The sequence below is a fragment of the Dermochelys coriacea genome, chromosome 9 (genome assembly GCF_009764565.3).
Source record: "Dermochelys coriacea isolate rDerCor1 chromosome 9, rDerCor1.pri.v4, whole genome shotgun sequence".
In the NCBI taxonomy this organism is placed as follows: Eukaryota; Metazoa; Chordata; order Testudines; family Dermochelyidae; genus Dermochelys; species Dermochelys coriacea.
This window is the reverse complement of record NC_050076.1, coordinates 87761543-87784632: the sequence shown is the minus strand read 5'-3', so window position 1 is coordinate 87784632 and position 23090 is coordinate 87761543. Positions and strand designations below refer to the sequence as shown.

General features: G+C 40.6%; 1 protein-coding gene across 6 annotated transcripts in view; it reads right to left on the bottom strand.

The window, feature by feature from the left end:
• LOC119861038 overlaps positions 1 to 23090 on the bottom strand; it is a 362455-nt gene that overhangs the window by 56345 nt on the left and 283020 nt on the right. The window lies entirely within an intron of this gene.

Here is a 23090-nt window from a genome sequence, read left to right as displayed (position 1 = left end):
TCCCCATAATCCCTTTATGCCATTCTGTTTTTTCAGTCATGGCTCCTCAATAGCCTTTTAAAAACCTAACCAGTATTTTATTAGGGCCCTTCCAGACATATATGTTACTGAATTTAGCTGTTGTCTCTGTAATTAACGCCTTTTGTTCCTGCTTTTGCTCAAGTCAGAAGTTACAATTTTTTGGGACCTTGCATAATGAGGAAGACCCAGTTCTTGAAAGCCTTGTGGTCACTGTATATTCTAGTTTTCACTGGCATAATGATATTCTATTTACATTCAAGGACTAGAATAAAGTAAGCTGCAGTTCTCAATAGGATATAAAACCAACATTTTATAGCTTCCACATTTTCTGTAACTTTCCTGGATCTGACAACCACCATCCATAAGGCCTCAGAGGCATTTTACTTTCACCTACACACATTAAGTAGAGTACATAAATGAGGTTTGCTGGATTATATGTGATTGAAATAAATCATATAAATTACTGGTTTCCTGTTAAACGATTAAATAGGGTTCCAAAGTGCTTGAATGACCAATATTAATTTCATTAGCTATCTGAAGGGCAAACAAGATAATATAGTGAACGGGTCAGAACACAACTATGAGATACACTCCTGCTTTAAGAATACAGCTCCCAAAAGGAAGCTCTGGGCAGGCATCCTCGCTGGACTCCTAGGGACGTAATTGCTAAGCCACCTCTTAGAAAGTAGAAACATGTGCTGGCCCCGAGCCTTGCCAGTGCTCCCTGCCCCTCTGATATATCAAGCAAGAATATTGTTGACAAATTATTTGCCCTTTTCTGTTCAGTTCTTGGCCAATTGCTGAAAAAGGTGCAACTTGATGCTAATTGTGATGGTACCTTTTGTGCTCTGATCATGTATCCACTAGGTCAGGATATGGTAGGGTGACCAGATAGCAAGTGTGAAAAACCGGGACAGGAGGTGGGGGGGTTAATAATTGCCTATATAAGACAAAGCCCCATATATCGGGACTGTCCCTATAAAATCAGGACATCTGGTGACCCTAAGATATGGACTGAGATCCACCCATTGATATAGGACACCAAATGTTAGCTGTAGTGCCTTTCGGTCACTTTGGACCCAGGCTGACTAGAAAAGCTGTGCAGCCCATTCTTAGTCTGTTGAACTGTCCATTGGTCCACCCTGTTTCTGCTATAGAAATTACAGGGTTAAAAAGAAACACCTTATTGTGGCTACATTCAGTTTTGAAAAGCTAGATTTTTGAGATGCTTATTAAAAGATGAATTTAGCCAGTGTCCTGAGACAGTTAATGAGATATGCTAATATAGAATAAATAGGTCTGGTGTGAATTCTGATAAGAAAACATCTGCTTGGCTCAGTTGCTTTCAAGGGAGGTAACTAGGTTTGAAGACAGACAAGATATGATAAGGAATATGCAGACATCTTGAAGGAAACAATTTAAAAGAACTAATTGCCTTTCAGGTTAGACAAAGTTTCTCCATCTGACTTCAACGTGATTTAGATGCTGAGGAAGGTAACAGGCATGGGGGAGCAAGCCACTAAAAGCAGACAAACAGGATGCACAGAAACCAAACAGAGCAATAAAGAGCAAGCAACATCAGGGCTCCGCATCTTGCCAAAACAGGATTAATAGGTCTTCCCAAGAGAGTGCCATTTCGACTGAAAGCGATCACAACCATGAACCCAAACATTCACCGTTGGCCATATTCATCCCAGTGCAGAGTGCCTGCACCAGACCCAATTCTCTATTTAAGTAGCAATTAAGCATTTAATAAGTGGTGCCTTTTGTATAAGTCCTCTGCCTATGAATTTCACCCATGCTGAACTGGCTGGCTACCAAGATTTAATCTTTCAGTACTAAGGCTAGGCACATGAGTTTGGAGTGGAAATTAAACCACCTTTGAACTATCTTCATTTGTATATACTTAACTGAACCTGCAATGTGAGCGTTGTTTGACAGGCGCAGCTTACCCCCATTTAGATACATGCATCATTACTGCGCTGTTGCATCCTGATACAACTCATCTTGTATTGTGTCTCATGGGGAGAGCATTGGCCAGTGCCCTGTAAAATATGCATTGTGGGAATTCATTCCCTAGCACGTGGGGAGCAGAAGGTTGGCTGCTTTCTTGCATCCGTTCTGGAAAAGGCTTATGCTCCAGCAGCATAGGTGTCCTGGTTTTAATCTTTTACTAATCATGAGATCATGCCATCTCCAAACACAGTGGAACAGCTGTGGCTTAGTGGATCAAGCACAAGGCTGGGAGTCAGAAAACCTGAGTTAGTTCACAAACTCCACCATCGACTTACTTAGGCAAAAGGTGAATGGAGCCTATGAAATTATCTGCAGAGCTTATAATGCTTACCTGCCATTGCAAAGTACTTTACAATCAAAACATAGTATAGTGGAATCATTAAAAGTTTCAACCATCTTGAGAGGTATACCCATTCCAAGGGAATCTCACATACATAGGATTTTTTTATTTTAGTTTTTAAATATGGCCTGTATATGCTATTTTTACTGTTCAGTTTTTATAGAATGTGAGTGCATTGTCAAGTCTGCTCAGTCATTTAAAACATTCTCTGTATAATCAGTGAATGTATTAAATTAGGACCGAAATTCTACTCCAAATTTTGACTTAAATGAGAGTTACACCAGTGCAATGATGAGCAGAATTGGGCCCAGATTCTTGGCTATGGCTGAAGAGCACACAATACAGTTCAAAAGACTGTGCTGATATATCCTTTACACTCTCTGATCCTGGGCTGATTGAATGCTGGTGAAGTCATCCAGGGTAACTTGGATCCACCACTCTGTCGGAGTAACCCGCTATACCGTTGGTGGTCCTCCAAGGGTGACCGATTTTAAGATCAGAGCTACAGGTGGTGTGGTACAAAGCAGTGACACTGCACTCCAGGGCCTGGGACTACATGTTCTAGGTAGTATGATTTGTGCGATATTGGCTTTCCAGGAGTATAACATTTCAGAATAATTGACAGGCAGGTCATTTAGAGAATGGCTGTTGAAGTTACTATACCTCTATAATAATTTTGGTTTCAGTGAAGTACAGATTCATTATATCAAAGTATACCTGCACAGATTCATTTCCCTCAATTTAAAATGTGAGTAAAAGAAAATCAGTAAGTTTTGAATTCCCTTATAGTCTTCAGCATTTACTTCTGGTGGAATCTACCCAATCAAGAACCTAACATCTTGTTAACATGCAAAAATGTTTTTGCATAGATTTTTTCTTTATAATAGACTACTTTCCTCCTGCTTTTCCCAAGGACCATCATATTCCTTTCTCATATTTTTTACCAGCTTCACCCAGATTGTCTGTCTGATTTTTACACATAATCAGTCAGTAACAAGTTTATTATTTTTGGGTCACCTAACAAGTGAATCAAGTGAATACTCTCTAACCTAGGGTTGCATATTTTAGTCTGGAAGGCTCAAGCCCACATTGTCCTGTACCTTAAATCCACATTCTTCTAGTCTTTAATTTAGGGGCAGACCATTTGTGTTTACTTATGCTTGTAAACTAAGGGCCATGGAAAGAATTTTCCCCATTTCACTATGTACCGCTGTACAATTTGGCTAGGCCTATTATGAAGGATATTGCCTTCTTCTGAAGCATCAGTTATTCTTCTAAAGCATCAGTTATCCATCTGCAGATGGATACTGAACTGTTAGAGGGTTTTTCCCTTCACCCCTCCCCTGGTTTTTGTTACACAGACAGAAAGCAGAAGACCAGACATCCAAAGTGCAGGCAATGCAATGTTGATTGGGTTTAGTTCCAAGCAAGCATATCCACAGCTCTACATGCCGGCGGAGTGTTCCCAGTGTTCCATTCCCAGCTCTGATGCCGCACTGCGTTTACCCCATGTCCCCTTTTCCAGCTATGATTCCACCGAGTCTTGCCCATGTCTCCATTTCTCATTCCCCATTCCCAAATATACCTGCAATGCATGCCCTCTGTCCCACCCCTTACAACTTATGGTCATGTTCAGTTTTGCAGTCTCGTCATTCGGGGTCTTTGTCCCACCTCTTTTGTACACCATGGAAGGATAAGGAGTGAGGTTGTGTTCTGGCCAAGGCTAGGCTTTCTTTGGCTTTTAGTGTTTCTTATGCCTTCCCCCCTCCCATCTTTCCTTGCCCCTCCCAACTGGTTGCTTGACCTTGCCTTGAGATAGGAGTTGAGGCAGTCTTAAAGTGTGCACTCCTATACTCCCACCATGCCAGTAACACTTTAACTTTTCTTATCTGTAACAAACCCATCTAGCTAAGCAGAAGCAACATATACAATGTCTTTGTCCTTTGTTCACATATACAAGTATAAGAGTATCAAACTGAAAATTCTATCTCAGACCGGCAAACAAGCCTATACGCGAATATGAGCTTCATGAACGAATGATCTGTTCCAGTATGACAAGTTCTATTATTCTGTATATTTTGTTCAAAAGATGGAAATCCAATATCAATTTAAATTCTACCTATGCATGAATAGCGGACAAGAAGAAATGCTCCAAAACACTCAGTATAATATTATTATCATTATCTCAGACTACAACCCTGGATTCATATTATCCCAAACTGGGCATTTGAAATCAGAATGTTAGAGAATATCAGAATATTTGTATTTGGTTCATTAGAGGGTTGTGCTCTGACCTCAGAACTAAGCTTGGATCTGAACTTATTATTAATAATAATTAGCGCTAGCTCTCCAGTGCACTAAGCCTCTTTTATGCCATTTGGCTTTTATTTAGAAACCCTAAATTACTGTGTAACTCTACGGAAAGAAGATCCAGACAGAATTCTACTTTTTACACTGCTTATATTGCTTTTTATGTCTTTAATAAGGTAACCTAATAGTCTATCATTAATATGTTTATATACTTACCAGTTGGTCTATTGTATAACCTTAAGATTCACTTTGAGCAATGTCTCTCTCATAACACCTCTTAACTACCATATATTTGATTTGAAGGTTCCCCTTGCTCTTTCAATATGCTGTGAGAGTACTAATGAGAACACTACAAAACTCTTACTACTCTTTGATAGCTGATCTTACTTTAATAGCTTGTATGAACATGCCACCCACTCTTGTAAATAGCTTAATAGATTGTGTCCAGCCCCGCTGCGAGTCTCTTCATAAAATGCAGTCTGGTTTAAGGTAAAGACTAGCTGACTGCCAGCAGTCAGCTGGAATTGCAACTTCTGCTGTCTATGCAATGTTATTGCTTAAGTTATTATTAATATTATTATTTGTAGTGTTTAGTGGCCCCATCAGAGGTCCATCGTGTAACACACTGTACAAAGTAAAACACAGTGCCCTCTTTGAAGGAATTACAGTCCAAGTAGACAACATAAGCAAAGGATGGGAGGAAGGTATACAACATAGAAACAAGAGATTGGGAGCTAAGGCATGTGGAGATTATGCAGGAATATAATCCACACGTTCTGCACCCTTGTGTTGACCATCCTTGCTCCCTTTTATTACCTGTTTGAACAATTAAGGATTTACAAATCAATCCAGGCTACTTTGTACAATACACATACCAAACTCAGAAGAAAAGTCAAATCTTTCAGCATTATTTTTAAATGGCTGATCTGTAATCACTAATGCTCCCAGATATCCCAGACACAGGGACATTTACCAAATCATGTAAGTGCCTATGATGTCATAACAGAAATGTACATAAATATGTCTTTTTAATGCAAGTTGGGGATATGATTTTTCCTTTTTGCCATATCTGAGGACTGATATCTTTCCATAGGCAGAAATAATACATTGTCATTGCTTGACTGCAATATATTAAAATTTAAATTACCTTCTACTCTACTGTCAGGCCCATATTAACTACACTTACATATATGAAGAAGATAGATTAATCATACTTTATATTATATTGTACTCCATATTTCACAAAGAAAGGATTTAATAAAGGTTTTAAAGATTACTTACCAAATGTTTATAAATGTTAAAACAAGTTTTTTAAAAAATCCATATATATTCTGAGTTAAGAAACTGTTCCTTTCTGACATTTCAGCTGGCAGCTTTAACCACAACCCAGATAGAAATCAGTTTGCAGTAACTTTGAATTGCTATTTAATTTGGGGGCATGAACACCTTAATTGGGGTGGCATGTTAGAAGTAGACAAGCCAGAGTCACATTGAGTATCTTAAATTTCCCATGGCAAACCTGTTTAAATCCAAGGATCCAACAGCATCATAACTGCTCTTATTAATGAAATATGTTAACACAGTCTAATTATATTCACTGTTGTGAAATCTGCAATAGGAAATTGCAAAAGATTCACTGCATCGTTTGTGGGTGATTTTTTTTTTCTGTAACATCCAAGGAAAAGATTTTGCAGATTTGCATTGCTATCTTAGATTTCTTATCTCTGAAAGAAAGTGCAATTTCAGTACATAGATGTCATGCTCATTTAATTGTCTGAATCATTTATATTTCCATAATCTCAACAACATATCATGTATAGGATACATAATCATGGCTATTCTGAGTCTCCTTAAATAGCTAGACACATGAGAATGGATTTAGTGAAGCGTGACACCTATGTTCAGAATTGTGGTGGCTTCCAACATGTTCACTATCATTTTAAAACTATTTGTTTTGCTTAAAAATATATATTTGAATAGAGATAAGATAGCTAATACAATCTGTTTACTGTATTTTGGTTGGCTATATGTAAATACATTTTCTTTTTACAAGTGGCCATTTTAACATCAGCTATTTTTTAAACCCAGCCAGCTGGCTCAGTTGAAGGAGCTGTCACTGTTAACCTGGAAAATGCTATATAGTCAAGTCTTGCAATTCCTATGTTGTTGGGACCTGGATCTTAAAATGACAGTACTTTTAGCCCCTTCACTCTGCCTTAATTTCTATGCGAAGTCTTTGGATTGCAGCTACTTTGCACTACTAAGTATTGGATGAGCACGGAAAATTCATGTTTGTTCTGCAAACAGCACAAATCTTGCAAATGTTAAGAGTCTAAGTAGGCAACCATTCTTCCCAGTTCTGTTTCTTTCAGGTTTGAGTCAACCCTAAATCTTAAAATGACCCTGAGCTGAAACCACTGAGCAACAGGAAGTCTGGCAAAATTCACTGAGGTTCCTGGCATAGGCAGGAAACCATAATTTGGCACAGGATAATGCATAATTTAGCCCAAATAATCCTAATCGGTTTCAAACATCAACAATCTAACTTTGGGCAGATATCATGATATAGGAAAGAGATTTTCTAGGGGTCCTGGGTAACCCGTGTTAAAATCCACCATATGAAGGGAAGATTGGGATGATAGCCTGCTAAATTATCTGTGCCAGAGAAGAGGGCCCATAAAGAACACATCTGAAGAACAAATGTTTGCTTTAGGAATGAGTCAGATGGCACCAAATGGCAGGTATTTTAAAAATACTCCTTGGAAAGCTCCCCCCGATCTCTCCTCTGAAAGGTCTTTACTTCCACCATCCCCACCCCCACCTTCACCTTACTCAAATAGATCACTTTGCTCTACCATATATTGGTACATTTTCAAAATGTTTCCGGCAAATGCATTTCAGACAAATTGCTTACCAAGTAGGTGTGACTTCTGTGTGACTACTGTTATAGGAAAACTGTTTTGTTTAATTAAATAGTAAAACTAATCACTAGAATCCTCAGGCTCTCACAGGAGTACCTCCATGGACAGCCATTTCTGGCACATAGGTTTCATCACAGGCTAAGACTGAAAAATATTGGGATGCTCTTCTTAACATATTGGCAGCACTTTATGAAACTTTTTCACAGCACTAGCTAACTGCTACACCTGGGCAGTGCACATCCCCCAGAAAAAGCATCATGACTGAACTTTATGAGATTCTATTGAACTCAGAAATAGCTGAGCAGAATTTGGCCCATTTTCATACAGCAAACAGGTGCAGAAAACAAAGTGTATAAGCAAAGTGGCCCCTTCAAATTGTTCTGCTCTCATACATGAGATGTTCCAACTAAAATTCATTATCTTTCTGCTAGCTCCAAGCACAAACAGTCAGAACTGCATACATATTCATACACATTAGTTTCACACATACATTTTACAAGATGTACAAATAAGATACATAATCAAAGGAGACAACTATTGAAAAAGGAGTCTTGTGCAATGCAAGTCTACAGATGAATGTATGATTCACAGGTACACAATTTTACCATTAGAGTCCAAATTGGGGCTTGTTCTTAAAGCCAATGACAGCTTCAGTGACAAACATATAAAGTAATTAAAGTACCTAGTCCAACACCCACATCTTCACCAGGGCTCAAAATGGTCCTGAAAGTGATATGAGGACCTCTGTGAAACACAAGTTACATGGCCATTAATTAGTTTTGTCAGCCCACAGCACCAGCCCCAATTTTAGGATGAAGACAATATGTATTGGAAATCTGGCATGAACTTAATTAACATTGCACAGTAAAAAAAACTAATTTGTGCTCAGGCATATCTTTAGCAGAAGCTAACTTGATACGGCCTACACTGCTACCATGATGGGCAATGTAGAAACCCACACAGGTCTAAGCCAACACAAACCCAAAAAGCTGTAAAAATACAAGTATGTGTCAACCAGTTTGGTTGCTTGTATTAGTCATAGTGAATAATATTCTCTGTGAACTTAATTATTTCTCCTATCCATAAATTATTTGGGACATAATCCCAATTATCACAGATGTATTTGCATTTGTAACTGTTTTATGGAGAATCAGGATGAACAATTTTCAGCCGATGGGATGATTATGAGTTGTTCAGCCTGACTATCCATTATTCTCTATTTGTTGTATCTCATAGGTCAGCTTAGTAGCATGGTATTATTTCAGTTTCTTAATTGGCTGAATAAAGCTTTTTAAAGTGGCAGAATAAATGACAAATAATATTAAATGCATGCACAGATACCTGCTGTAGGAGATGTCAAGGTGGCAGGTATTGCTGGAGACTTTTCCCTTGGTTTCTTATTTCCATACTTTCAAGGTCTGGCTTACGTAGGGAGTGTCCTTCTATAGCTGTAACTGTCATGAAACCAGGTTTTGCTTGTTTTAATAAATAATATGGGCCCATGTTACAAGACTCACCTTCTCAGAGCACTCCCTAGATGTAAGACCTGGCATTGCAGCACTTCTTCCTCCATTTCCCAACAATGATCTTCAACCTCCTCCCGCTGTAGAGGTGACTCAGCCCTCTGGCCAAGCATTAAAGCATTTAACCCCTTCTGGGGTAACAGAGTCCCTTAGTCCAAGTCAACAACAGTATCAAAACAAGAGAGCCCATCTGGGCTCAGCCTTTAGCATCCTTCCTTACTGGTTGTCTCCCAGCAGCAACAGCTAGTCTTATAGTCTAACTGGCAGCACCTGGGCTCCAATCAACCAGACCATCTGGTTCAGTGATACCATTTTACCCAGGGCCTCTCTGGAAGTCTATAGCCCTCGGCCAATTCCTAGGTCAGGGTGAGATTTTTGCCTCACATAGGAGTACCCTCTCTGCTCTCCCCAAAGCCAGTCCCTAATTGCTGGGCTTTCCTCCTCAGTTCCCAAGTTCCAAGTTCAGCCCATGAACCTCTGGCTCCTCTTGGGCTCAGTCTTTACACACACCTGCATCTAGCTTTACAAGCTTCCTCCTAGCTCAGGCATCCAAGATCTGGATATTTAGATTAAAAGCTAAATATTGAATTTACATTTGCTACTAACCAAATATACAAACTTTGCTCAAAGATAGAAGTTCTCAGAGACTGATCAGCACATTTTACTATCTGTTTCTGTTTCAGTAGCAATTTGACGTGACTCCCATGACTCCATTCTTAAAGGATTCAGGCCTGCAAAATTCAAACAGCAGGGCCTAAAACAGTCTATTATGCATGAATTTTACAATTCGTTTTCTATGTTTCAAGTATCCACTTATTTTACACTCCATACTGTCTAGCTAATCCTGTTCTGCAGCTCAGTTAGAAGAAATTAACCAGTTTAATCTTTTGTTTCAGGTTTTAGTCCCATATAAACAAACCACAGAGACAAAGAAGATCTCTTTCACTCTATCCCATTTTAATCACTGCTGATTCAAAGTATCCAGAGCCCAGATGGACGGTTGTAAATGCAGCTGCATGCACTAGGATTGGTCACTAAAGATGGGCCTAAACCAATGCTCAAACTCTGGGAAAAACTGAATCTGGACCTGAATGTTGCCCCAAATGAAAAACCTGGATCCAAACCTACCCCCACCTTTTGAACATTGGGAATGTTAAGATCTGGATTCAAATTCTATGGCTCAGGCCCATCTCTACTCCACTCACCCTTTGGACATAGCTTTAGTCCTTTCTCTGTTGGACACAATTATTGACAGAAGAATGGAACAAGATTCTCCCAAAATCTCTGATTTATCTTTTGACTCCAATGTTCAGCTTGGACCCAGCACCTCCATGGTTTCTCAGCAGTGACAGGAAAGGAGACTAGTGTAGCACTAAAAGCTGAAAACAATCACAACTATGTAAATAATATAATCCACTGCTGGTAACTGAATTTCACAGTGATGGGAAGGGTTTATGGAGTCTGAGCCTGCAAACCAATCCATATGTGGACATTTGCTCCCATACAAAGTCCCACTGACTTCAATGAGGAGCCACGTTGGAGTAAAAATTCACGTGTGACTGTTTACAGAATTGAGCTCCCAGTCTCCTCAGTGACGTTGTATTAGCAAACACCATTTGAATGTCCCCCTCTGCTACTATATACCTCCATAAAAACAAGTCAAAACTAATAGCTCATTCCCTGCAATTTTCTTCTCCTGACACCAGACTGCCGCTCTGCCGATCTGCTAAATCGGCACCTCTAGAAGCAGCAATTCTTATCAGTCACTGACACGAAGCTTTAAGACTGATTCCCAGTTTAGCCAATGTACTCTTTATATTAACCTTTCCCCCATACTTATACAAACTCTGGTCAGTTTCTCTCACCAGATTAATCCTCAGTTTTCTTTAATTAGGTTTATCCTGGAAAGTTCCACACAGGTTCAGTGTTTGTTTTTCATTGCTCCTCCCAACTATAGTGGGGATGGATGGATGGATGGTGGATGGATGGATGGATGGATGGATGGATGGATGGATGGGGGAGGTACGAGGCAGACAAGAGCTTCCCATAGTCACATGAGTCAAGTTGAATTTGAAATCAGAGCCCTCCCTACCCCCATTCCTTTGTATGGCACAAGCTCGGCTTCAGCATTCTATGTGATAGACGACTCAGCTAGGGAGTCGCATCTTCTTCCTTTCTTCCTCTGCATACAGAGTGTAATGTATGTATCAGTTCCTTCCACTGCTAAATCTAAGCATGGAGTTAGGAACTCTGTGGAGTGACACCAGGCTTCATACGATAGGTACAATCCTCTGTTCCCTAGCAGTGCAAAGTGGGCTTAAAATATTACCATTCTGATTTAACAGCATTTTACAAATAATGCAAATTACTACAGAAAATGCAGAACAATGGAGAAACCAGGTCCAAGGTATTTTATTTTAGTCTGGGAGACGGAGAATCAGAAAGAACTCCAGATTCTCTCTACGACCAGTGGCCTTAATAGAAAATCCACTTAGTATTCATTATCTCGTTTAGTTTCTACCGGGAGGGACACTGAGAATGGTTAGACTATTTTGGAGGTATGTTAGAGGAAACTGCCAAATCTGTTTGCTAAGATATGGGAAGTTACATTGGAGACACCTTCAATGTGCCTTTTCAGCTTCCCAGGTGGATGTAAGTTTATAGCTGCATGAAAAGATTTATCATCCAACTGGCAAATTTTGGCACACTGACAGTTCTGTAGTGCAGAAGATTATACCTGTACATCTTTTAGTAGGTAATGGATGGACCCATTAATCCACTGTATTACCAAATGTGTAACCTTTTGGCAGCTGCCTTCTTTATCAAGTAAACTGGTGGAGAAACTGATAAACATGTTTTTTTTAGAACTGCAGCAAAATAGCAAGCAAGATTAAATTACGAAACAGCAAAAGCAAACAGATGGAAATATCTTACATAAGAGGAGGCATTATTTTCCTCTGCATTGCAGGGTAGTTAACTTTATTTGGTGAGCTTTATCTTATGTATGGTTACTGAATTTCTTATTTAGCTTTAAAACCTTACAAACTGACTTTCTATGTATTGATTCCACCTTGTGGAAGAATTATTGTGATCCTGTAGGCTTTTTCCAGTGGTTATAGGGGTAGGTTATTGGTGTGAACTGACAGCATAAAAAGAATTGAGTAATACAGTGATTCTCAGAGACTCATCTCTGCTAGTGCTGAACAGCTGAGCCTCTTCCAGATTTCATAGCTCAGAAGCTGTGCAGCCTAATCATGCTCAAGCTCCTAAATAAGAACGGGTTCTATTACATGGAATAGCGGCAAAGCCTTTGGCTTTACCAAATTATGCTTGCAGTGCTGCTGTCTGCACTGCACTAGCGACTCTTCTGGAGATAGATAGATTTCTTCAGTTTCTAGTGCTGTCAATCTACAACCAGCACCGAGTCCATTCGTAATATAAAAAGAAAAAAAAAGAGATACATAAATCTTGTCTGGGACCTGAACAATGAAGAACTTCAGAACACTAGAACCGGCCTTGTTAACAAAGAGGTCCATTGAGTATTGGCATGGCAAATGCCAAGCGGTCCCTGGAACTGGCTACTGAGACACAGCTGCGGAAGTGGCCTGCTTCTGTTCTTCTTGGAATAACTCTTGGAAAAAAAAATTAGGCCATGAAGTGTTAATAAAAACAACCCCTCTAATGAATTAGGATTAGTGCTCTGCAGGTGGTAGAGAACTCATTAGCACTAGGCAACTCAGCCCTGGAGCACTACACTGGCCTATCTGGCATGCAGCCAAAAAATAAGTATGAGGCCTGGCCAAGTTTTCTCTGAATACCAATAGCGCTCATATGGGTCTACACCATCCCATATTCAGAACATTTCATGGAGTTGAGAGCCAGAGATATTACCCAGTTGGTCACCACTACACTCCTAAAAGGCATCACTAAGCGCAATATTTCCTACTGAGCACACATTATGTTATTCTGCAGCACGATCCTGTCTCTGGGATCTAGAGCACAAGTTCTGAGACAGCTCCCTAGCATCCAGCTCTCCCATATTGCTTGGTGCTACCTTTGCTGTTTCAGACAAACATTTCAACACACTAACATTCCAATCTCGGTCAGAGCAGTGTAAAGCTGGAATAACTCTAATGAAGTCACTCCATATTTACATTGATGAAGCAGAATTTGGGGCTCAGATGGCAAATTGCCATAAATGCTGATGGTCTGTGCACAGAAGACACTGTGAACAGCCACTTCTTAAGGCCTGATCCTGACAAACACTATCTGGTGTAGTGCTTACTACCATGAGTAGTGCCACCAGAACCAAAAAAGTGTCAGCAGGACTGTATCCTCAACATTATGACCAGCTATTTCAAGTACATTTAGTGCTATCAAGTGAGGATTTTTGTTTGTTTGTGTTGGAGAAGGGTAATATGGTATTACCCAATCGCTAAGGGACAAGTATCACATCACACACAAAAACCCCATCACAACCAGAAGCATACAATCTCACTGGAGGGGCCAAGAACTGGGTTAGCATGCAGATGAACTAACCAGGTTTCCTCACAGATAAGGGTAGAGATACTCCAGCACTGGGTATGGGAAAGCATGCACTACCGCTGCCCATCTATATTTGCTTCTGAGCATAAAGCAGACTCTGTTTTCCAGGACAGTCAATCCCAGGTTCTTTTGAACTGCACTAACTGAGGGTAAAATATTTTTTATTCTCTGTTCAAAATACGAATGTTTTAGGCCTCCCTCCTAATTGCCTTCAAAGTACCATTTTCTTGTGTTTTGTTAGAAAATGTGTTGGGTTATTTTTGTTGTGGGGGCTTTTTGGAGACAGGAATAATCTGCAACCAGTAAATACATTTGAGTTCCATAGTTAACTAAGGAACTAAACAGATTTTGAAGACTGTGTTTTTAAAAGTTGAAACTGATCTTAAAACTTTTCTACCATGCTGGAGCCTAATGTGATTTGAGACAGTTGAAAATATTAAACCTTGGAAATCATGGTTTTATAATGGAAAGGATGGCCTTTTTTTCTTTTCTGGTTTCCCTTCAGCGTATGTAGCAAGTTCCCATTCTGCTAATGAGGGATAGGGCTGCAATAGGATAAGGGAGTCCATGTTCTTCAACTAAACTTTTAAAATTCCTGATAATAGTATGAATGAATTATAAAGTAGGATGGTTAAACACTTGAGAGGAAATTAGTTCACTTGCAATGTTGCTCTCACAGTGTGGTCTGCAAGCATCAAGTTATGTTTACTTCTCTCCCGCAACCCTCCCAGGGTTGATGAGCAAAGGTGGGCTTGACAGATTCTCACATTAACTCACAAGGGTGAGTAATCACGATAAATCCCTGGCTCCCCCAGCTCTAATTTTTTACCTCGTCCTCCAAATAATATTGGATCATCTGAGAATTGGATCTTTTCCTTTCTTTTCTCCCACTTCCCCTCCCTCCACCTTTTCTAGTAATCAAAGTCTTTTGGCGTTAAACCCCCGAGATGGTAAAGGTTTTCTGTTTGTGGTTTTCTCTTCCATGTAAGGTTTAAACAATCACTGATTAGTCAGCTTTGACAGGTGTTAGAAAATCTTGGAGCAGACTGAACATTCTTATTGATTAACTGATACATGGACAGAGTTTTACAGGGGCTGATTGTTTTTCACTAAGCATTTTAGAGAGAAGGGGAAAGTGTGCTACATTACAAATTTCTTTCTAATCCATTTTGTGCACTATACTCCTGCTCATCCAATTTAACTACATAGCTGACCAAAGACAGGAAAATAAGAAAGGCTATAGTTATGGAATACTAATTCTCTTGTTACTGCAGCTGTTTATTCAAAGTATATTTATGGAGCAACCGTAGGCTTATGTAAAACTTTTAAACTAAAATGGTAGGGTAGTTCTAACTGATTGATGGATATTTCCCAAATGGCTTATCAGTTGAAAATTGCTTTTCAAAACACATTCTTTTTAATTTGCAGTCATCAGTAAACTTCACCTCCTCGCTGTGGTTAAACAAGACTAATGCTTTTAAGCCAAAAGACCCAATATTCTGTATATTACGCTATCTTCTGCTGTACTTAGCTGGTGATGATGATTCACTGGGATCTTTGGGTGTGCAAAGAATGCAAGTTCCTGTTCAGGAGACCTACTTAATCATAGAGAAGGCTGAGATTCTACCCTTATTCCCGGGACTGCAGGACAAACAGATAAGGCCCTGATCCTTTTTCCCCAGTGTAGTTAGTAGGGGTTTAACGGTATGTGAAAAGTTTAGCACTGCTGAGGACAATTTGTATTTTTGATGTTAATGAGTGAAGGTAAAATAGTTTGGAGCAGAGATGCACTCTAGCCCCAAAATCTGAAGATTCCAAAATCCAAAAATATTTAGACTCAGGATTTTCATTTCACCCATTAGTAAAGAGATAATTTCATCCACTGTCAAGGACTTTTGATCTCATCCAAATTTAATCTACATTTCAGGGGCATTCAGGTGCAGGGTTTTGTTTTAGCTCCATCTCTGATTTGGATGAACCACCAAAAGTTTGGTAGCTTATCAAAGATATCCAGTTGCAAAAACTTGCCTGAAGGCCTCAAGCCTCCAGCACTCCTTCGGCTTCTGCTCAGGCTGGAATTTTGGTGATAGTGAAGCGGCGAGGCTTTTTTGTGGTATTTTCTCTAAGATACTATTGGCCTGCTTCTAAGAGGATAGAAATGACATTCTCTCCTAAGTCATCAATCAGTACCTTCCCTGATATAATAGCCAATTCCCATTCAGATCGCTAGTATAAAATGTTTGTTTATTACTTGGTATAGAAAAAGATAGAAAATGAAACATAGTAAATTAGAATCACCAGACAAATGAAAAATCTTTTCACACTAGTGTACCTGAAGAAACCTTGTTGCAATATAATATACAAGGCATCTGTTTCAAAACATGACTCATAGCTTACCCTCAGTGCCTGATCCAAAGTTCACGGAAATTGATGGAAAGAGTCCTAATTAGCATCAATGGGTTTTGAATCTAGCCTTACTGTGTGACAGATGGCTTTGTCCTTTTATTGGGAGACACCTGTCTTCTCCCATCCTATTGGTTTCAGTTCAAATACACATAAATCCTTCTTTTCTTAGGGGAAGGTAATGAATAATGCTCCAGGTAATATTGAACCTTCATTTAAAAGCATCCTCTTAATAAGGTAATTTAGCTAGAAATAGGTAGGAATCTGTCTCAGATTACACAGAGTGTCATTGCTTGCCTCCATTTCAAACAGGATTTTGAGACTTATTGTAAAGTAGCTCTTATCCTTCCCAGGTGAGTAGACAAACCTGACTTGGGTATATCTTTCAATTAACTTTGTTTGGTATTGCTAAATGATTCTGTGTTACACTCTCCAAGGCAGAACTCTATTAGCATACAAATGGTAACTCACGTGTTATGTCATTTGTACAATGAAGAGGACAGTTTTGAAATTAAAGACTAGTAGATAATTCAAAATCATGTTAAAAGTATGATCTGATTTGAAACAGGCATTTTCTTTGCTCTTACCATGTGTCTCTGCAGTTTTCAGCCAATCTTTAAATCTAGTCTGTGTAAAATAGTTAGGTTTTATTTTTTATGACAATTGATGCAAAATGCTTCAATAGGCTTACACATGACATACAAACACTTCTTTCATTAATGGAGCACATGTATGTGTGGGAATAATGCTAATCTAATTGCAGAAGAAGTGCTGGCAGAGACATTTTATGCAGCTCTAGGAAAGGGGCACTAGGAGTCACTAAATAATGATCTTCCCAATCCCACCATGACTGCTAACTAATCAGGTACTTTAACACCTAAAGGGGGAACTGGGTAGGATGCCTGGCTTGGTCTGTGCTTCACTAATATGAAAATACCTTACTTTTTAAAATAAATAAGGGGAAAATCTGTTCTCATTTATGCCAGTACTTGGAGAAATCTCACTGAAATCAGTCACATTGCTTGAGATGTATAACGGATACTAAGGTACTATTTGGCCCTCCCAGTCTACTATCCATGGAGCCCCATTCATCCTGGTGTACCTTTATAGACATCAGAGAGATACTAGAGAGAAGTTTGCTCCAAGGGCTTTATAAAAAATTGTCAACAATGTAGAAATCAAATAAACTCAGAAGATAGTTACACAACACCAATAGTATTTTCATTATTGCCCCCCACACATTTAACTAAATGGGTGTTTCCAATTTGTAAATATAATAAACTCACATCAAATAAAAAGGATAAGAAAATGCCAAAAAGAATCCTCCTCCTTCTGTTTTTTTTCCCTCTCCTTTGAATGCACACTGAATACATTTAGCTCTTCCACAGAAGCATTAATTGAATGTTGTGCTTTTCCAAATCCTTCACTTCTTTTACATTAGCTCAAATTTTGACACTCTTAGCATAATTTGTGGGAATTTTGTTAATGCCAAACCTTTAGTACATTACCCTATGCGTCTCCTAACATCAGATATGTGTATAGAACTTCTACAGTACAGTATAGGAAAACACACACACACACACACAACTCAACCAAACTTCTATTGACAATAGCAAAAGCCCATGAACCTGAGTCCTTCTTTAGCCCCTCTCATCGTGCAAATAGGACCTGCATATATGGACTGTTCTGCATTATGGTCTGTCCCCTTTACACCACTCCAGGGAATGAATAGGCCAGTATCCAGATAGAGCCCTTCTGCCTGCAGTTTAGTTCCCAGGATAGATTGAGGCTGAGAGGATTGTAGCTGGCCTCCATACCAGCTCAGAATTTGTGGGGGGCACAAAGGAGACTTAAAGCCTCTTTCCACTCCTGAGCTGTACCTCTCAGCTTTGAGTCTGGCCCACTTTCTCCTGTCAGTGGATTCCCATAGGAATAAAGGTCCATGCTTGAGGATTCCATTGCAGGGACGAGGCACTAGCCAAACTCCAAGTGTGGATCTATTTGAGCCATGCGAGCAGGGATGTCCCATGAATGGGGGTTCTCCAGTTCAGAGGAGCTCTATTCGAAAGATAATATGGCCTGTAGCTATGACACCCTTTCTGATAGCCTATATAGGGCTGTACAAAGCTCTTCTCCTAAACCCACTCCTTTTCACCTAGCCCTAACCACTCCCTGACCAACGCCTGCCCACTCCTCATCCTCTCCACTCTGAAGATCCTGACAATCTGGATAGCCCTCCTTAGGGGCACAGGAAGTGCTGTTGAGGTGGATGATCTTCCACACCCACAGCATGCATAAAGATCTCAGAGGCACGATCTGGTCCAGTTCCCACTCTAGTGCACTGTGACAAGTATAGGGGGTGCTGAGTCAGATATATAATTCATAGGTCACTTAGCTGGCAATTATCCAGAAAGAAGAATCACTTTAGAAAATCTGTATCTTAATAATGAACTTTTAGACTAATGAAGTCTATTTAGTGTGCTTTAAAAACATAAACTAAAATATTCTCCCTTCAAATGTTTATCCAGAGACAGAAGCTTCCTGAATTGAAATACACAACACCTGCCTTTGCTCTAATGATCTTGGCATTTGGGAGCAGTGATAAATGAGCAGAGGTTATTAGACATGTCCTGCAAAATGGTGTTTGTGCCTTACCTTCAGCAATTACAAGCCTGAAGTTGTATCTGGCTTTCCAATTGGGTCTAATTATGACAGTGATGATAAATATCCTTCTACTGTCTTTTACATTTATTTCTCTGGAAGCTGGACTGGGAAATAGGTTTTGGGGGTTACACGGGATGGAGAGATGACAATTTTATTATTCCTTATAACAAATCTATCACTGGGTAATCTAAAGGTAAGATTACAATCGTATATGATTTATGAGGCCTCCACAGCTTTTGCTATACATTAAGAAAGAAGAATTATTAGTAGCAAACTCTCAGGATGTTTATTCCTGCTTTATATTCCTGTGTGTTTTTGTTGACCGTGGGTAGATTTGCCTTAAGTCAAATCATCATAAAGCCTTTGCTTTGCAGATGGCAACTTCTTGCTTTACAACACTGAAAATCAAGATTCACTGAAAAGAAATAAACCACCATTGTTTTTTCTAACAACATAGTTTGTTTTACCACCATAATGCTAAATATATTTAGACTTTTATTCCAGTTGTCTCATTACTTTCTCTTAATCCTCCTGTTTATCACAGAGAAATGCTGATGCCTCAGAGAAAATCTCTTGCACAGGAAAGAACCTGGCCTGGGCTCTTGGCTTTCACTGATTGGTGTTAACAACTCACAATTAGATATTATTCAAAGCTACATTTACCTCGCCCAGGGGTGAGCAATATGGCTCGGTGGCCACATCCGGCCCTCTAGCCATTTTAATCTGGCACTTGAGCTCCCGCCAGGAAGTGGGTCCAGGGCTTGTCCCACTCCGGCGCTCCAGCAGTGGGGTTGGGGTCTTGCCCCCACTCTGCACTGTTCCCAGAAGCAGTGGCATATCCCCCTCCAGCTCCTACACCTAGGGGCAGCATAGGGTGATCAGATGTCCTGATTTTATGGAGACAGTCCCAATTTTGAGTCTTTTTCTTATACGGGCTCTTATTACCTCCCACCCCTGCCCGATTTTTCACACTTGCTCTCTGGTCACCGTAGGGCAGCCAGGAAGCTCCACAACTGCCCGCCCCAAGCCCCACCCCCGCAGCTCCCATTGCTGGGAACTGCAGCCAATGGGAGCTGCAGGGGCAGCGCCTGCAGACAGGGCAGAGCGCAGAGCTGTCTGGCTGCACCTCTGTGTAGGAACCAGAGAGGTAACATGCCGCTGTTTCTGGGAGCTGTTTGAGGTAAGCGCCATCCGGAGCCTGCCCCCCTCTCCTCTCCCATGCCCCCAACCCCCTGTCCCAGCCCTGATCTCCCCTCCTGCCTCCAAACCCTCAGTCCCAGCCCGGAGCACCATCCTGAACGCCCAACCTCTCATCCCAGTCCCACCCCAGAGCCCACACCCCCAGCCGGAGCCCTCCCACCCTCCTGCACCCCAACCCCCAATTTTGTGAGCATCCATGGCCTACCATACAATTTCCATACCCATATGGGCCCTTGGGCCAAAAAAGTTTGCTCACTCCTGACCTGGACTGTCCTGGTGTTTCACTGTTTAAGAGAAGATAGGTTATTATCCAGAGCCAGGGCTTTCCCTCCCCTCCCCTACTACTTGTTGATAGTCACACAGTATTTTTTGTGCATTCCTCCTGAGTGCTGAGTTGAAAAATAAAACTGAAGCTACCTTATATTGGAGGAACTAATTATTACCCTCTCACTGGAAAACGATTTGCCATGGATACCTATAGCTATCTTTCTAGGGGGGCCTAGGTTGTCATCCTCATGGGAGGTCTTAGCAACTAGCATGGAACTTGGCAAGAGGAGCACAGATTGAGGGAGGACTGTTTGGAGATGGCACAGGAGCTAGGTGTCTGCATATGTTTCGAACACTAAGCTACAGAGGCTTCAGGTCTGTAAATATGAGGTACTTTGATAAAGAGCCAGCTTACTTTAATAACAACGGAGTCCTCTAGTGTTATGCAGAATGCAGTACATGGATGTGCTGGTGGCAAACTCCCCCACATTACATGGAGCTGCAATATCCACAAGGAAAGAGAGGCCACCAGCCACAGAGCTGGGTTCCATCATCCATGGAGAGTCTGGGTCACTATGCTTTTCTATGGACTTCCCTATGACTGGCTGCACAGCTGCCATTGGATGCCTTCCAACAGCATCTGCACAGAGCTGGTGGAGTGGCCTCTGGAAGAGTTAATGGTGCTTTTAGCACAGAAATCTACAGGGCCCTGAGAGAGAGAGAGAGCAGCTGCTCACCATCTCTGCTATCTCCCTTTCCCTTGGCAGGCTGGATCAAGGAAACCTGAAGCCATTTCACTGAAGCTTTCACAGGAAGAGCTATAGAAGAAGTAGGTAGGTGTATGCAGGGAAGTGAGAACAAGGGAGAGGGCTTTACTCTTTGGAACTGACTTAAGCTGAAGTGGGGAAAGGGCCTCAATACCAATACAACTCTAAGCAGTATAATTAGGCTGCTCAATTTCCCCATATAGACAATCCACAAAGGACAGAGATCCTGATCCCTGGCATATTCAGGTTATTACCTCCATTGCTATGAGAGCACAAAGTGCATCATGTTCAGTACCATGTGGCTCTGGGGCTCAAGCAAGATGCTTCAAAAAGAGCATTATAAGATGGGAGAGTGGGACTTTCCATTTCAGTCACTTTGGCAGCATTTTCTAGCCCTGTCCTAAGATCACCTTCCAGTGCCCAGCACTCCTGCAGCACTGGAGTTGTGGTTTGCTGCTAGTCTATTCCAATGATTGACTCGAGTGGCTAGTGTCTTAGAGATGGAAGGAGAGCCAATGCTTCCCCACCCACCTGTGCAGGAGGAAAGAATAGCCAGCATGCAGTCTCCACTTTCCCCAGCACATCCAGACCCAAGGTTTGGGTAGCCTGTGTAAAGGGTTTAAAGTGAGGAGGAGAGTCTGAATCTACCCTGTATAGGGGTGCAGGCAAAGGTACAATCTTGTCCTTAGAAAGGACAAAGCAAAATAGTTATAATCAATCCCCTCCTCCCACTGGGGTCCCAAAACTCTCATCCATCCATCCATCCATCCATCCGACAGCCACCTGTCCATGTTCACCACATGGTACCCTCTGTCTGGAAAGGAAAAATCAAGCCACCAAATCACCCTAGTCTCTGCTGAAATACTTGGATTGCCTGATGATGGGAAAATATCACAGGGATTCATTGCCTTAACTTCATTGCAGTATCTGTAATATAAAACTTAATACTGTTCCTGACCCATCTGCAGGGAGATAACAAAAACCCAAGTTCAAAAGTACATCTTCCCCCCCACCCCCCCGCCCTCTCCTCAATACACAGAGAGAGAGAGAGAGATGTTTGGAAAACATTATTTTGTCTTATACCCAATGTATAAATTGAACTATTGTCCTCCTGGCACACGGATATAATTATTAGGCAAAATGACTGGCATGATGGGAAACTTAATTTGCATCAAAGCTGCTTTTTACAGTTTTAAAACAAAATCCATTGTTGAAAGCTACCTTCTCGGCTTTGTTATCTACTTCACTCACTATCATCCCTGTATTTCAATGCCTTTTGATTTTTATTATACATCATTGGGGCATTTTCAATACTTGCTGTAACTGAACTATACTTACAATACTAATTTAGTGTGAAATGCCAACTTAATGGTATGAGGCTGCCTATCAACTGAATACTGCTGGCATCCCCCTTTTCCCCTCAAAGACAACTGGCCTAGGGAATTTGCTCTTTTCTTGATATACCACAATCTAAAGTTCCCAGTTGGAATTTGGATTTTCACACCAAGTAGCAGGGAGATGAGCTAAGCTGCAATCTCTGCAAAGCAGCTGACTACACTAGTAAATAAACACCACTAGTGTATTTTTTTTTGTCTGCATGGCTCTGTAGCTACCAAGTTCTTTCTACCTTGAGAAAGTTCTTGGCTTCAACCTTTAAAAAACAAGATTTTCAAGACTATATATATACACAGACACACACACACACACACACACACACATACACATAAAATGTTTATAAATTGTGGTTTATCCAAATGTGTATTAACACAGCATGTGGTTCAAACAAATTCCTTATGGTTATCTAAGACTGTAGACTTTGAGATCTCAACTAAAGGGAGTCTATCTAGCTCTGACTTAGCATTTGATGCGATAGATCTAAGATAGCTTGAAGCCAGGGCAGGAAGGTGATACTGTCTGTTGGACAAGCGCACTTCAAAGAACACAATTCATTACTCCAAGGTTGTCAAACTTCCAAAGCAAAAGCCGATTTATTAAAGTCATAGAAGAAAAATGAACCATTTGAAATGCTATATTCCGCTTCAAAACAGAGTGATTCCAAATATTAAATCAGTCTATACTTCGTCCTCAGCTCACTTATGCCTCAGCCTCTAGG